The 13,517-nt window shown below is 46.5% G+C and overlaps 30 non-coding genes across 30 annotated transcripts; all 30 read right to left on the bottom strand.

Annotated features, from left to right (window-relative positions):
- Positions 1-54: 54 nt before the first annotated feature.
- Positions 55-173, bottom strand: LOC149396366 (5S ribosomal RNA). The gene has a single exon (XR_016298058.1). It is a non-coding gene; the product is annotated as a 5S ribosomal RNA (ribosomal RNA).
- A 334-nt stretch (positions 174-507) lies between these two features.
- Positions 508-626, bottom strand: LOC149396365 (5S ribosomal RNA). The gene has a single exon (XR_016298057.1). It is a non-coding gene; the product is annotated as a 5S ribosomal RNA (ribosomal RNA).
- A 334-nt stretch (positions 627-960) lies between these two features.
- On the bottom strand, positions 961-1,079 carry LOC149396364 (5S ribosomal RNA). Its single transcript, XR_016298056.1, has one exon. It is a non-coding gene; the product is annotated as a 5S ribosomal RNA (ribosomal RNA).
- A 334-nt stretch (positions 1,080-1,413) lies between these two features.
- LOC149396363 (5S ribosomal RNA) lies at positions 1,414-1,532 on the bottom strand. Its single transcript, XR_016298550.1, has one exon. It is a non-coding gene; the product is annotated as a 5S ribosomal RNA (ribosomal RNA).
- A 334-nt stretch (positions 1,533-1,866) lies between these two features.
- On the bottom strand, positions 1,867-1,985 carry LOC149396362 (5S ribosomal RNA). Its single transcript, XR_016298935.1, has one exon. It is a non-coding gene; the product is annotated as a 5S ribosomal RNA (ribosomal RNA).
- A 334-nt stretch (positions 1,986-2,319) lies between these two features.
- Positions 2,320-2,438, bottom strand: LOC149396361 (5S ribosomal RNA). Its single transcript, XR_016299342.1, has one exon. It is a non-coding gene; the product is annotated as a 5S ribosomal RNA (ribosomal RNA).
- A 333-nt stretch (positions 2,439-2,771) lies between these two features.
- On the bottom strand, positions 2,772-2,890 carry LOC149396360 (5S ribosomal RNA). The gene has a single exon (XR_016299341.1). It is a non-coding gene; the product is annotated as a 5S ribosomal RNA (ribosomal RNA).
- Positions 2,891-3,392: 502 nt separating this feature from the next.
- On the bottom strand, positions 3,393-3,511 carry LOC149396359 (5S ribosomal RNA). Its single transcript, XR_016299340.1, has one exon. It is a non-coding gene; the product is annotated as a 5S ribosomal RNA (ribosomal RNA).
- A 334-nt stretch (positions 3,512-3,845) lies between these two features.
- LOC149396358 (5S ribosomal RNA) lies at positions 3,846-3,964 on the bottom strand. The gene has a single exon (XR_016298054.1). It is a non-coding gene; the product is annotated as a 5S ribosomal RNA (ribosomal RNA).
- A 333-nt stretch (positions 3,965-4,297) lies between these two features.
- On the bottom strand, positions 4,298-4,416 carry LOC149396357 (5S ribosomal RNA). The gene has a single exon (XR_016299338.1). It is a non-coding gene; the product is annotated as a 5S ribosomal RNA (ribosomal RNA).
- A 334-nt stretch (positions 4,417-4,750) lies between these two features.
- On the bottom strand, positions 4,751-4,869 carry LOC149396356 (5S ribosomal RNA). Its single transcript, XR_016298053.1, has one exon. It is a non-coding gene; the product is annotated as a 5S ribosomal RNA (ribosomal RNA).
- A 334-nt stretch (positions 4,870-5,203) lies between these two features.
- On the bottom strand, positions 5,204-5,322 carry LOC149396355 (5S ribosomal RNA). The gene has a single exon (XR_016298052.1). It is a non-coding gene; the product is annotated as a 5S ribosomal RNA (ribosomal RNA).
- A 333-nt stretch (positions 5,323-5,655) lies between these two features.
- On the bottom strand, positions 5,656-5,774 carry LOC149396354 (5S ribosomal RNA). Its single transcript, XR_016299337.1, has one exon. It is a non-coding gene; the product is annotated as a 5S ribosomal RNA (ribosomal RNA).
- A 334-nt stretch (positions 5,775-6,108) lies between these two features.
- LOC149396353 (5S ribosomal RNA) lies at positions 6,109-6,227 on the bottom strand. The gene has a single exon (XR_016298051.1). It is a non-coding gene; the product is annotated as a 5S ribosomal RNA (ribosomal RNA).
- A 334-nt stretch (positions 6,228-6,561) lies between these two features.
- Positions 6,562-6,680, bottom strand: LOC149396352 (5S ribosomal RNA). The gene has a single exon (XR_016298934.1). It is a non-coding gene; the product is annotated as a 5S ribosomal RNA (ribosomal RNA).
- Positions 6,681-7,014: 334 nt separating this feature from the next.
- On the bottom strand, positions 7,015-7,133 carry LOC149396351 (5S ribosomal RNA). Its single transcript, XR_016299336.1, has one exon. It is a non-coding gene; the product is annotated as a 5S ribosomal RNA (ribosomal RNA).
- Positions 7,134-7,466: 333 nt separating this feature from the next.
- Positions 7,467-7,585, bottom strand: LOC149396350 (5S ribosomal RNA). The gene has a single exon (XR_016299335.1). It is a non-coding gene; the product is annotated as a 5S ribosomal RNA (ribosomal RNA).
- Positions 7,586-7,919: 334 nt separating this feature from the next.
- On the bottom strand, positions 7,920-8,038 carry LOC149396349 (5S ribosomal RNA). The gene has a single exon (XR_016298050.1). It is a non-coding gene; the product is annotated as a 5S ribosomal RNA (ribosomal RNA).
- A 334-nt stretch (positions 8,039-8,372) lies between these two features.
- On the bottom strand, positions 8,373-8,491 carry LOC149396348 (5S ribosomal RNA). The gene has a single exon (XR_016299334.1). It is a non-coding gene; the product is annotated as a 5S ribosomal RNA (ribosomal RNA).
- Positions 8,492-8,824: 333 nt separating this feature from the next.
- LOC149396347 (5S ribosomal RNA) lies at positions 8,825-8,943 on the bottom strand. Its single transcript, XR_016299332.1, has one exon. It is a non-coding gene; the product is annotated as a 5S ribosomal RNA (ribosomal RNA).
- A 334-nt stretch (positions 8,944-9,277) lies between these two features.
- On the bottom strand, positions 9,278-9,396 carry LOC149396346 (5S ribosomal RNA). The gene has a single exon (XR_016299331.1). It is a non-coding gene; the product is annotated as a 5S ribosomal RNA (ribosomal RNA).
- Positions 9,397-9,729: 333 nt separating this feature from the next.
- LOC149396345 (5S ribosomal RNA) lies at positions 9,730-9,848 on the bottom strand. The gene has a single exon (XR_016299330.1). It is a non-coding gene; the product is annotated as a 5S ribosomal RNA (ribosomal RNA).
- A 334-nt stretch (positions 9,849-10,182) lies between these two features.
- LOC149396344 (5S ribosomal RNA) lies at positions 10,183-10,301 on the bottom strand. The gene has a single exon (XR_016298049.1). It is a non-coding gene; the product is annotated as a 5S ribosomal RNA (ribosomal RNA).
- A 334-nt stretch (positions 10,302-10,635) lies between these two features.
- LOC149396343 (5S ribosomal RNA) lies at positions 10,636-10,754 on the bottom strand. The gene has a single exon (XR_016299329.1). It is a non-coding gene; the product is annotated as a 5S ribosomal RNA (ribosomal RNA).
- A 333-nt stretch (positions 10,755-11,087) lies between these two features.
- LOC149396342 (5S ribosomal RNA) lies at positions 11,088-11,206 on the bottom strand. Its single transcript, XR_016299328.1, has one exon. It is a non-coding gene; the product is annotated as a 5S ribosomal RNA (ribosomal RNA).
- Positions 11,207-11,540: 334 nt separating this feature from the next.
- Positions 11,541-11,659, bottom strand: LOC149396341 (5S ribosomal RNA). The gene has a single exon (XR_016299327.1). It is a non-coding gene; the product is annotated as a 5S ribosomal RNA (ribosomal RNA).
- Positions 11,660-11,992: 333 nt separating this feature from the next.
- LOC149396340 (5S ribosomal RNA) lies at positions 11,993-12,111 on the bottom strand. The gene has a single exon (XR_016299326.1). It is a non-coding gene; the product is annotated as a 5S ribosomal RNA (ribosomal RNA).
- A 334-nt stretch (positions 12,112-12,445) lies between these two features.
- Positions 12,446-12,564, bottom strand: LOC149396339 (5S ribosomal RNA). The gene has a single exon (XR_016298590.1). It is a non-coding gene; the product is annotated as a 5S ribosomal RNA (ribosomal RNA).
- A 334-nt stretch (positions 12,565-12,898) lies between these two features.
- LOC149396338 (5S ribosomal RNA) lies at positions 12,899-13,017 on the bottom strand. Its single transcript, XR_016299325.1, has one exon. It is a non-coding gene; the product is annotated as a 5S ribosomal RNA (ribosomal RNA).
- A 333-nt stretch (positions 13,018-13,350) lies between these two features.
- LOC149396337 (5S ribosomal RNA) lies at positions 13,351-13,469 on the bottom strand. Its single transcript, XR_016298048.1, has one exon. It is a non-coding gene; the product is annotated as a 5S ribosomal RNA (ribosomal RNA).
- Between the last annotated feature and the right edge of the window lie 48 nt (positions 13,470-13,517).

The raw sequence follows: 13,517 nt of genomic DNA, 5'->3' as shown, positions 1-13,517 counted from the left end.
TATGGTGAAATTCCATCGTTTCGGCCTCCGAAAAAAAGAATTCGCAAAAAAAGAGTGATGCAACACGAGGACTTCCCAGGAGGTCACCCATCCTAGTACTACTCTCGCCCAAGCACGCTTAACTTCGGAGTTCTGATGGGATCCGGTGCATTAGTGCTGGTATGATCGCATCCGCAAGCATTAGCGCGCATTATCTATATAAGAATCAACGCCGCGACTCCCAAAAGCCATAACTACGTCTTCGGTGCACCAAAAATTACATAAAATATATGAATTCCTAATAACTTTTCGCGATATTCGCGTTGGGACGGTTTCGGAAGAGTGATCGGCGAAATTCCGACAAGGTGAACGGGGGAAGGGTAAAATCGTAAATTTCGCCCTCGGTCCGGAATTTCGACTTTCACCGGTGAATTGTAAGCGTAAACGGGCATTTGAACAAGACTCGGAGCGATTTATGGTGAAATTCCATCGTTTCGGCCTCCGAAAAAAAGAATTCGCAAAAAAAGAGTGATGCAACACGAGGACTTCCCAGGAGGTCACCCATCCTAGTACTACTCTCGCCCAAGCACGCTTAACTTCGGAGTTCTGATGGGATCCGGTGCATTAGTGCTGGTATGATCGCATCCGCAAGCATTAGCGCGCATTATCTATATAAGAATCAACGCCGCGACTCCCAAAAGCCATAACTACGTCTTCGGTGCACCAAAAATTACATAAAATATATGAATTCCTAATAACTTTTCGCGATATTCGCGTTGGGACGGTTTCGGAAGAGTGATCGGCGAAATTTCGACAAGGTGAACGGGGGAAGGGTAAAATCGTAAATTTCGCCCTCGGTCCGGAATTTCGACTTTCACCGGTGAATTGTAAGCGTAAACGGGCATTTGAACAAGACTCGGAGCGATTTATGGTGAAATTCCATCGTTTCGGCCTCCGAAAAAAAGAATTCGCAAAAAAAGAGTGATGCAACACGAGGACTTCCCAGGAGGTCACCCATCCTAGTACTACTCTCGCCCAAGCACGCTTAACTTCGGAGTTCTGATGGGATCCGGTGCATTAGTGCTGGTATGATCGCATCCGCAAGCATTAGCGCGCATTATCTATATAAGAATCAACGCCGCGATTCCCAAAAGCCATAACTACGTCTTCGGTGCACCAAAAATCACATAAAATATATGAATTCCTAATAACTTTTCGCGATCTTCGCGTTGGGACGGTTTCGGAAGAGTGATCGGCGAAATTCCGACAAGGTGAACGGGGGAAGGGTAAAATCGTAAATTTCGCCCTCGGTCCGGAATTTCGACTTTCACCGGTGAATTGTAAGCGTAAACGGGCATTTGAACAAGACTCGGAGCGATTTTTGGTGAAATTCCATCGTTTCGGCCTCCGAAAAAAAGAATTCGCAAAAAAAGAGTGATGCAACACGAGGACTTCCCAGGAGGTCACCCATCCTAGTACTACTCTCGTCCAAGCACGCTTAACTTCGGAGTTCTGATGGGATCCGGTGCATTAGTGCTGGTATGATCGCATCCGCAAGAATTAGCGCGCATTATCTATATAAGAATCAACGCCGCGACTCCCAAAAGCCATAACTACATCTTCGGTGCACCAAAAATCACATAAAATATATGAATTCCTAATAACTTTTCGCGATCTTCGCGTTGGGACGGTTTCGGAAGAGTGATCGGCGAAATTCCGACAAGGTGAACGGGGGAAGGGTAAAATCGTAAATTTCGCCCTCGGTCCGGAATTTCGACTTTCACCGGTGAATTGTAAGCGTAAACGGGCATTTGAACAAGACTCGGAGCGATTTTTGGTGAAATTCCATCGTTTCGGCCTCCGAAAAAAAGAATTCGCAAAAAAAGAGTGATGCAACACGAGGACTTCCCAGGAGGTCACCCATCCTAGTACTACTCTCGCCAAAGCACGCTTAACTTCGGAGTTCTGATGGGATCCGGTGCATTAGTGCTGGTATGATCGCATCCGCAAGCATTAGCGCGCATTATCTATATAAGAATCAACGCCGCGACTCCCAAAAGCCATAACTACGTCTTCGGTGCACCAAAAATCACATAAAATATATGAATTCCTAATAACTTTTCGCGATCTTCGCGTTGGGACTGTTTCGGAAGAATGATCGGCGAAATTCCGACAAGGTGAACGGGGGAAGGGTAAAATCGTAAATTTCGCCCTCGGTCCGGAATTTCGACTTTCACCGGTGAATTGTAAGCGTAAACGGGCATTTGAACAAGACTCGGAGCGATTTTTGGTGAAATTCCATCGTTTCGGCCTCCGAAAAAAATAATTCGCAAAAAAAGAGGGATGCAACACGAGGACTTCCCAGGAGGTCACCCATCCTAGTACTACTCTCGCCCAAGCACGCTTAACTTCGGAGTTCTGATGGGATCCGGTGCATTAGTGCTGGTATGATCGCATCCGCAAGCATTAGCGCGCATTATCTATATAAGAATCAACGCCGCGACTCCCAAAAGCCATAACTACGTCTTCGGTGCACCAAAAATCACATAAAATATATGAATTCCTAATAACTTTTCGCGATCTTCGCGTTGGGACGGTTTCGGAAGAGTGATCGGCGAAATTCCGACAAGGTGAACGGGGGAAGGGTAAAATCGTAAATTTCGCCCTCGGTCGGAATTTCGACTTTCACCGGTGAATTGTAAGCGTAAACGGGCATTTGAACAAGACTCGGAGCGATTTTTGGTGAAATTCCATCGTTTCGGCCTCCGAAAAAAATAATTCGCAAAAAAAGAGGGATGCAACACGAGGACTTCCCAGGAGGTCACCCATCCTAGTACTACTCTCGCCCAAGCACGCTTAACTTCGGAGTTCTGATGGGATCCGGTGCATTAGTGCTGGTATGATCGCATCCGCAAGCATTAGCGCGCATTATCTATATAAGAATCAACGCCGCGACTCCCAAAAGCCATAACTACGTCTTCGGTGCACCAAAAATCACATAAAATATATGAATTCCTAATAACTTTTCGCTATCTTTGCGTTGGGACGGTTTCGGAAGAGTGATCGGAGAAATTCCGACAAGGTGAACGGGGGAAGGGTAAAATCGTAAATTTCGCCCTCGGTCCGGAATTTCGACTTTCACCGGTGAATTGTAAGCGTAAACGGGCATTTGAACAAGACTCGGAGCGATTTATGGTGAAATTCCATCGTTTCGGCCTCCGAAAAAAAGAATTCGCAGAAATTCCGACAAGGTGAACGGGGGAAGGGTAAAATCGTAAATTTCGCCCTCGGTCGGAATTTCGACTTTCACCGGTGAATTGTAAGCGTAAACGGGCATTTGAACAAGACTCGGAGCGATTTTTGGTGAAATTCCATCGTTTCGGCCTCCGAAAAAAATAATTCGCAAAAAAAGAGGGATGCAACACGAGGACTTCCCAGGAGGTCACCCATCCTAGTACTACTCTCGCCCAAGCACGCTTAACTTCGGAGTTCTGATGGGATCCGGTGCATTAGTGCTGGTATGATCGCATCCGCAAGCATTAGCGCGCATTATCTATATAAGAATCAACGCCGCGACTCCCAAAAGCCATAACTACGTCTTCGGTGCACCAAAAATCACATAAAATATATGAATTCCTAATAACTTTTCGCTATCTTTGCGTTGGGACGGTTTCGGAAGAGTGATCGGAGAAATTCCGACAAGGTGAACGGGGGAAGGGTAAAATCGTAAATTTCGCCCTCGGTCCGGAATTTCGACTTTCACCGGTGAATTGTAAGCGTAAACGGGCATTTGAACAAGACTCGGAGCGATTTATGGTGAAATTCCATCGTTTCGGCCTCCGAAAAAAAGAATTCGCAAAAAAAGAGTGATGCAACACGAGGACTTCCCAGGAGGTCACCCATCCTAGTACTACTCTCGCCCAAGCACGCTTAACTTCGGAGTTCTGATGGGATCCGGTGCATTAGTGCTGGTATGATCGCATCCGCAAGCATTAGCGCGCATTATCTATATAAGAATCAACGCCGCGACTCCCAAAAGCCATAACTACGTCTTCGGTGCACCAAAAATCACATAAAATATATGAATTCCTAATAACTTTTCGCGATCTTCGCGTTGGGACGGTTTCGGAAGAGTGATCGGCGAAATTCCGACAAGGTGAACGGGGGAAGGGTAAAATCGTAAATTTCGCCCTCGGTCGGAATTTCGACTTTCACCGGTGAATTGTAAGCGTAAACGGGCATTTGAACAAGACTCGGAGCGATTTTTGGTGAAATTCCATCGTTTCGGCCTCCGAAAAAAATAATTCGCAAAAAAAGAGGGATGCAACACGAGGACTTCCCAGGAGGTCACCCATCCTAGTACTACTCTCGCCCAAGCACGCTTAACTTCGGAGTTCTGATGGGATCCGGTGCATTAGTGCTGGTATGATCGCATCCGCAAGAATTAGCGCGCATTATCTATATAAGAATCAACGCCGCGACTCCCAAAAGCCATAACTACGTCTTCGGTGCACCAAAAATCACATAAAATATATGAATTCCTAATAACTTTTCGCGATCTTCGCGTTGGGACGGTTTCGGAAGAGTGATCGGCGAAATTCCGACAAGGTGAACGGGGGAAGGGTAAAATCGTAAATTTCGCCCTCGGTCCGGAATTTCGACTTTCACCGGTGAATTGTAAGCGTAAACGGGCATTTGAACAAGACTCGGAGCGATTTATGGTGAAATTCCATCGTTTCGGCCTCCGAAAAAAAGAATTCGCAAAAAAAGAGTGATGCAACACGAGGACTTCCCAGGAGGTCACCCATCCTAGTACTACTCTCGCCCAAGCACGCTTAACTTCGGAGTTCTGATGGGATCCGGTGCATTAGTGCTGGTATGATCGCATCCGCAAGCATTAGCGCGCATTATCTATATAAGAATCAACGCCGCGACTCCCAAAAGCCATAACTACGTCTTCGGTGCACCAAAAATCACATAAAATATATGAATTCCTAATAACTTTTCGCGATCTTCGCGTTGGGACGGTTTCGGAAGAGTGATCGGAGAAATTCCGACAAGGTGAACGGGGGAAGGGTAAAATCGTAAATTTCGCCCTCGGTCCGGAATTTCGACTTTCACCGGTGAATTGTAAGCGTAAACGGGCATTTGAACAAGACTCGGAGCGATTTATGGTGAAATTCCATCGTTTCGGCCTCCGAAAAAAAGAATTCGCAAAAAAAGAGTGATGCAACACGAGGACTTCCCAGGAGGTCACCCATCCTAGTACTACTCTCGCCCAAGCACGCTTAACTTCGGAGTTCTGATGGGATCCGGTGCATTAGTGCTGGTATGATCGCATCCGCAAGCATTAGCGCGCATTATCTATATAAGAATCAACGCCGCGACTCCCAAAAGCCATAACTACGTCTTCGGTGCACCAAAAATCACATAAAATATATGAATTCCTAATAACTTTTCGCGATCTTCGCGTTGGGACGGTTTCGGAAGAGTGATCGGCGAAATTCCGACAAGGTGAACGGGGGAAGGGTAAAATCGTAAATTTCGCCCTCGGTCGGAATTTCGACTTTCACCGGTGAATTGTAAGCGTAAACGGGCATTTGAACAAGACTCGGAGCGATTTTTGGTGAAATTCCATCGTTTCGGCCTCCGAAAAAAATAATTCGCAAAAAAAGAGGGATGCAACACGAGGACTTCCCAGGAGGTCACCCATCCTAGTACTACTCTCGCCCAAGCACGCTTAACTTCGGAGTTCTGATGGGATCCGGTGCATTAGTGCTGGTATGATCGCATCCGCAAGAATTAGCGCGCATTATCTATATAAGAATCAACGCCGCGACTCCCAAAAGCCATAACTACGTCTTCGGTGCACCAAAAATCACATAAAATATATGAATTCCTAATAACTTTTCGCGATCTTCGCGTTGGGACGGTTTCGGAAGAGTGATCGGCGAAATTCCGACAAGGTGAACGGGGGAAGGGTAAAATCGTAAATTTCGCCCTCGGTCCGGAATTTCGACTTTCACCGGTGAATTGTAAGCGTAAACGGGCATTTGAACAAGACTCGGAGCGATTTATGGTGAAATTCCATCGTTTCGGCCTCCGAAAAAAAGAATTCGCAAAAAAAGAGTGATGCAACACGAGGACTTCCCAGGAGGTCACCCATCCTAGTACTACTCTCGCCCAAGCACGCTTAACTTCGGAGTTCTGATGGGATCCGGTGCATTAGTGCTGGTATGATCGCATCCGCAAGCATTAGCGCGCATTATCTATATAAGAATCAACGCCGCGACTCCCAAAAGCCATAACTACGTCTTCGGTGCACCAAAAATCACATAAAATATATGAATTCCTAATAACTTTTCGCGATCTTCGTGTTGGGACGGTTTCGGAAGAGTGATCGGCGAAATTCCGACAAGGTGAACGGGGGAAGGGTAAAATCATAAATTTCGCCCTCGGTCCGGAATTTCGACTTTCACCGGTGAATTGTAAGCGTAAACGGGCATTTGAACAAGACTCGGAGCGATTTTTGGTGAAATTCCATCGTTTCGGCCTCCGAAAAAAATAATTCGCAAAAAAAGAGTGATGCAACACGAGGACTTCCCAGGAGGTCACCCATCCTAGTACTACTCTCGCCAAAGCACGCTTAACTTCGGAGTTCTGATGGGATCCGGTGCATTAGTGCTGGTATGATCGCATCCGCAAGCATTAGCGCGCATTATCTATATAAGAATCAACGCCGCGACTCCCAAAAGCCATAACTACGTCTTCGGTGCACCAAAAATCACATAAAATATATGAATTCCTAATAACTTTTCGCGATCTTCGCGTTGGGACGGTTTCGGAAGAATGATCGGCGAAATTCCGACAAGGTGAACGGGGGAAGGGTAAAATCGTAAATTTCGCCCTCGGTCCGGAATTTCGACTTTCACCGGTGAATTGTAAGCGTAAACGGGCATTTGAACAAGACTCGGAGCGATTTTTGGTGAAATTCCATCGTTTCGGCCTCCGAAAAAAATAATTCGCAAAAAAAGAGGGATGCAACACGAGGACTTCCCAGGAGGTCACCCATCCTAGTACTACTCTCGCCCAAGCACGCTTAACTTCGGAGTTCTGATGGGATCCGGTGCATTAGTGCTGGTATGATCGCATCCGCAAGCATTAGCGCGCATTATCTATATAAGAATCAACGCCGCGACTCCCAAAAGCCATAACTACGTCTTCGGTGCACCAAAAATCACATAAAATATATGAATTCCTAATAACTTTTCGCGATCTTCGCGTTGGGACGGTTTCGGAAGAGTGATCGGCGAAATTCCGACAAGGTGAACGGGGGAAGGGTAAAATCGTAAATTTCGCCCTCGGTCGGAATTTCGACTTTCACCGGTGAATTGTAAGCGTAAACGGGCATTTGAACAAGACTCGGAGCGATTTTTGGTGAAATTCCATCGTTTCGGCCTCCGAAAAAAATAATTCGCAAAAAAAGAGGGATGCAACACGAGGACTTCCCAGGAGGTCACCCATCCTAGTACTACTCTCGCCCAAGCACGCTTAACTTCGGAGTTCTGATGGGATCCGGTGCATTAGTGCTGGTATGATCGCATCCGCAAGCATTAGCGCGCATTATCTATATAAGAATCAACGCCGCGACTCCCAAAACCCATAACTACGTCTTCGGTGCACCAAAAATCACATAAAATATATGAATTCCTAATAACTTTTCGCGATCTTCGCGTTGGGACGGTTTCGGAAGAGTGATCGGCGAAATTCCGAAAAGGTGAACGGGGGAAGGGTAAAATCGTAAATTTCGCCCTCGGTCCGGAATTTCGACTTTCACCGGTGAATTGTAAGCGTAAACGGGCATTTGAACAAGACTCGGAGCGATTTATGGTGAAATTACATCGTTTCGGCCTCCGAAAAAAAGAATTCGCAAAAAAAGAGTGATGCAACACGAGGACTTCCCAGGAGGTCACCCATCCTAGTACTACTCTCGCCCAAGCACGCTTAACTTCGGAGTTCTGATGGGATCCGGTGCATTAGTGCTGGTATGATCGCATCCGCAAGCATTAGCGCGCATTATCTATATAAGAATCAACGCCGCGACTCCCAAAAGCCATAACTACGTCTTCGGTGCACCAAAAATCACATAAAATATATGAATTCCTAATAACTTTTCGCGATCTTCGCGTTGGGACTGTTTCGGAAGAATGATCGGCGAAATTCCGACAAGGTGAACGGGGGAAGGGTAAAATCGTAAATTTCGCCCTCGGTCCGGAATTTCGACTTTCACCGGTGAATTGTAAGCGTAAACGGGCATTTGAACAAGACTCGGAGCGATTTTTGGTGAAATTCCATCGTTTCGGCCTCCGAAAAAAATAATTCGCAAAAAAAGAGGGATGCAACACGAGGACTTCCCAGGAGGTCACCCATCCTAGTACTACTCTCGCCCAAGCACGCTTAACTTCGGAGTTCTGATGGGATCCGGTGCATTAGTGCTGGTATGATCGCATCCGCAAGCATTAGCGCGCATTATCTATATAAGAATCAACGCCGCGACTCCCAAAAGCCATAACTACGTCTTCGGTGCACCAAAAATCACATAAAATATATGAATTCCTAATAACTTTTCGCGATCTTCGCGTTGGGACGGTTTCGGAAGAGTGATCGGCGAAATTCCGACAAGGTGAACGGGGGAAGGGTAAAATCGTAAATTTCGCCCTCGGTCGGAATTTCGACTTTCACCGGTGAATTGTAAGCGTAAACGGGCATTTGAACAAGACTCGGAGCGATTTTTGGTGAAATTCCATCGTTTCGGCCTCCGAAAAAAATAATTCGCAAAAAAAGAGGGATGCAACACGAGGACTTCCCAGGAGGTCACCCATCCTAGTACTACTCTCGCCCAAGCACGCTTAACTTCGGAGTTCTGATGGGATCCGGTGCATTAGTGCTGGTATGATCGCATCCGCAAGCATTAGCGCGCATTATCTATATAAGAATCAACGCCGCGACTCCCAAAAGCCATAACTACGTCTTCGGTGCACCAAAAATCACATAAAATATATGAATTCCTAATAACTTTTCGCGATCTTCGCGTTGGGACGGTTTCGGAAGAATGATCGGCGAAATTCCGACAAGGTGAACGGGGGAAGGGTAAAATCGTAAATTTCGCCCTCGGTCCGGAATTTCGACTTTCACCGGTGAATTGTAAGCGTAAACGGGCATTTGAACAAGACTCGGAGCGATTTTTGGTGAAATTCCATCGTTTCGGCCTCCGAAAAAAATAATTCGCAAAAAAAGAGGGATGCAACACGAGGACTTCCCAGGAGGTCACCCATCCTAGTACTACTCTCGCCCAAGCACGCTTAACTTCGGAGTTCTGATGGGATCCGGTGCATTAGTGCTGGTATGATCGCATCCGCAAGCATTAGCGCGCATTATCTATATAAGAATCAACGCCGCGACTCCCAAAAGCCATAACTACGTCTTCGGTGCACCAAAAATCACATAAAATATATGAATTCCTAATAACTTTTCGCGATCTTCGCGTTGGGACGGTTTCGGAAGAGTGATCGGCGAAATTCCGACAAGGTGAACGGGGGAAGGGTAAAATCGTAAATTTCGCCCTCGGTCGGAATTTCGACTTTCACCGGTGAATTGTAAGCGTAAACGGGCATTTGAACAAGACTCGGAGCGATTTTTGGTGAAATTCCATCGTTTCGGCCTCCGAAAAAAATAATTCGCAAAAAAAGAGGGATGCAACACGAGGACTTCCCAGGAGGTCACCCATCCTAGTACTACTCTCGCCCAAGCACGCTTAACTTCGGAGTTCTGATGGGATCCGGTGCATTAGTGCTGGTATGATCGCATCCGCAAGCATTAGCGCGCATTATCTATATAAGAATCAACGCCGCGACTCCCAAAACCCATAACTACGTCTTCGGTGCACCAAAAATCACATAAAATATATGAATTCCTAATAACTTTTCGCGATCTTCGCGTTGGGACGGTTTCGGAAGAGTGATCGGCGAAATTCCGAAAAGGTGAACGGGGGAAGGGTAAAATCGTAAATTTCGCCCTCGGTCCGGAATTTCGACTTTCACCGGTGAATTGTAAGCGTAAACGGGCATTTGAACAAGACTCGGAGCGATTTATGGTGAAATTACATCGTTTCGGCCTCCGAAAAAAAGAATTCGCAAAAAAAGAGTGATGCAACACGAGGACTTCCCAGGAGGTCACCCATCCTAGTACTACTCTCGCCCAAGCACGCTTAACTTCGGAGTTCTGATGGGATCCGGTGCATTAGTGCTGGTATGATCGCATCCGCAAGCATTAGCGCGCATTATCTATATAAGAATCAACGCCGCGACTCCCAAAAGCCATAACTACGTCTTCGGTGCACCAAAAATCACATAAAATATATGAATTCCTAATAACTTTTCGCGATCTTCGCGTTGGGACTGTTTCGGAAGAATGATCGGCGAAATTCCGACAAGGTGAACGGGGGAAGGGTAAAATCGTAAATTTCGCCCTCGGTCCGGAATTTCGACTTTCACCGGTGAATTGTAAGCGTAAACGGGCATTTGAACAAGACTCGGAGCGATTTTTGGTGAAATTCCATCGTTTCGGCCTCCGAAAAAAATAATTCGCAAAAAAAGAGGGATGCAACACGAGGACTTCCCAGGAGGTCACCCATCCTAGTACTACTCTCGCCCAAGCACGCTTAACTTCGGAGTTCTGATGGGATCCGGTGCATTAGTGCTGGTATGATCGCATCCGCAAGCATTAGCGCGCATTATCTATATAAGAATCAACGCCGCGACTCCCAAAAGCCATAACTACGTCTTCGGTGCACCAAAAATCACATAAAATATATGAATTCCTAATAACTTTTCGCGATCTTCGCGTTGGGACGGTTTCGGAAGAGTGATCGGCGAAATTCCGACAAGGTGAACGGGGGAAGGGTAAAATCGTAAATTTCGCCCTCGGTCGGAATTTCGACTTTCACCGGTGAATTGTAAGCGTAAACGGGCATTTGAACAAGACTCGGAGCGATTTTTGGTGAAATTCCATCGTTTCGGCCTCCGAAAAAAATAATTCGCAAAAAAAGAGGGATGCAACACGAGGACTTCCCAGGAGGTCACCCATCCTAGTACTACTCTCGCCCAAGCACGCTTAACTTCGGAGTTCTGATGGGATCCGGTGCATTAGTGCTGGTATGATCGCATCCGCAAGCATTAGCGCGCATTATCTATATAAGAATCAACGCCGCGACTCCCAAAAGCCATAACTACGTCTTCGGTGCACCAAAAATCACATAAAATATATGAATTCCTAATAACTTTTCGCGATCTTCGCGTTGGGACGGTTTCGGAAGAATGATCGGCGAAATTCCGACAAGGTGAACGGGGGAAGGGTAAAATCGTAAATTTCGCCCTCGGTCCGGAATTTCGACTTTCACCGGTGAATTGTAAGCGTAAACGGGCATTTGAACAAGACTCGGAGCGATTTTTGGTGAAATTCCATCGTTTCGGCCTCCGAAAAAAATAATTCGCAAAAAAAGAGGGATGCAACACGAGGACTTCCCAGGAGGTCACCCATCCTAGTACTACTCTCGCCCAAGCACGCTTAACTTCGGAGTTCTGATGGGATCCGGTGCATTAGTGCTGGTATGATCGCATCCGCAAGCATTAGCGCGCATTATCTATATAAGAATCAACGCCGCGACTCCCAAAAGCCATAACTACGTCTTCGGTGCACCAAAAATCACATAAAATATATGAATTCCTAATAACTTTTCGCGATCTTCGCGTTGGGACGGTTTCGGAAGAGTGATCGGCGAAATTCCGACAAGGTGAACGGGGGAAGGGTAAAATCGTAAATTTCGCCCTCGGTCGGAATTTCGACTTTCACCGGTGAATTGTAAGCGTAAACGGGCATTTGAACAAGACTCGGAGCGATTTTTGGTGAAATTCCATCGTTTCGGCCTCCGAAAAAAATAATTCGCAAAAAAAGAGGGATGCAACACGAGGACTTCCCAGGAGGTCACCCATCCTAGTACTACTCTCGCCCAAGCACGCTTAACTTCGGAGTTCTGATGGGATCCGGTGCATTAGTGCTGGTATGATCGCATCCGCAAGCATTAGCGCGCATTATCTATATAAGAATCAACGCCGCGACTCCCAAAACCCATAACTACGTCTTCGGTGCACCAAAAATCACATAAAATATATGAATTCCTAATAACTTTTCGCGATCTTCGCGTTGGGACGGTTTCGGAAGAGTGATCGGCGAAATTCCGAAAAGGTGAACGGGGGAAGGGTAAAATCGTAAATTTCGCCCTCGGTCCGGAATTTCGACTTTCACCGGTGAATTGTAAGCGTAAACGGGCATTTGAACAAGACTCGGAGCGATTTATGGTGAAATTACATCGTTTCGGCCTCCGAAAAAAAGAATTCGCAAAAAAAGAGTGATGCAACACGAGGACTTCCCAGGAGGTCACCCATCCTAGTACTACTCTCGCCCAAGCACGCTTAACTTCGGAGTTCTGATGGGATCCGGTGCATTAGTGCTGGTATGATCGCATTCGCAAGCATTAGCGCGCATTATCTATATAAGAATCAACGCCGCGACTCCCAAAAGCCATAACTACGTCTTCGGTGCACCAAAAATCACATAAAATATATGAATTCCTAATAACTTTTCGCGATCTTCGCGTTGGGACTGTTTCGGAAGAATGATCGGCGAAATTCCGACAAGGTGAACGGGGGAAGGGTAAAATCGTAAATTTCGCCCTCGGTCCGGAATTTCGACTTTCACCGGTGAATTGTAAGCGTAAACGGGCATTTGAACAAGACTCGGAGCGATTTTTGGTGAAATTCCATCGTTTCGGCCTCCGAAAAAAATAATTCGCAAAAAAAGAGGGATGCAACACGAGGACTTCCCAGGAGGTCACCCATCCTAGTACTACTCTCGCCCAAGCACGCTTAACTTCGGAGTTCTGATGGGATCCGGTGCATTAGTGCTGGTATGATCGCATCCGCAAGCATTAGCGCGCATTATCTATATAAGAATCAACGCCGCGACTCCCAAAAGCCATAACTACGTCTTCGGTGCACCAAAAATCACATAAAATATATGAATTCCTAATAACTTTTCGCGATCTTCGCGTTGGGACGGTTTCGGAAGAGTGATCGGCGAAATTCCGACAAGGTGAACGGGGGAAGGGTAAAATCGTAAATTTCGCCCTCGGTCGGAATTTCGACTTTCACCGGTGAATTGTAAGCGTAAACGGGCATTTGAACAAGACTCGGAGCGATTTATGGTGAAATTACATCGTTTCGGCCTCCGAAAAAAAGAATTCGCAAAAAAAGAGTGATGCAACACGAGGACTTCCCAGGAGGTCACCCATCCTAGTACTACTCTCGCCCAAGCACGCTTAACTTCGGAGTTCTGATGGGATCCGGTGCATTAGTGCTGGTATGATCGCATCCGCAAGCATTAGCGCGCATTATCTATATAAGAATCAACGCCGCGACTCC

The sequence above is a fragment of the Urtica dioica genome, chromosome 5 (genome assembly GCF_054948205.1).
Source record: "Urtica dioica subsp. dioica isolate 48M chromosome 5, U.dioica_male_clone48M_v1_H2, whole genome shotgun sequence".
NCBI lineage: Eukaryota > Viridiplantae > Streptophyta > Magnoliopsida > Rosales > Urticaceae > Urtica > Urtica dioica.
This window is presented reverse-complemented; position numbering and strand designations above follow the sequence as displayed.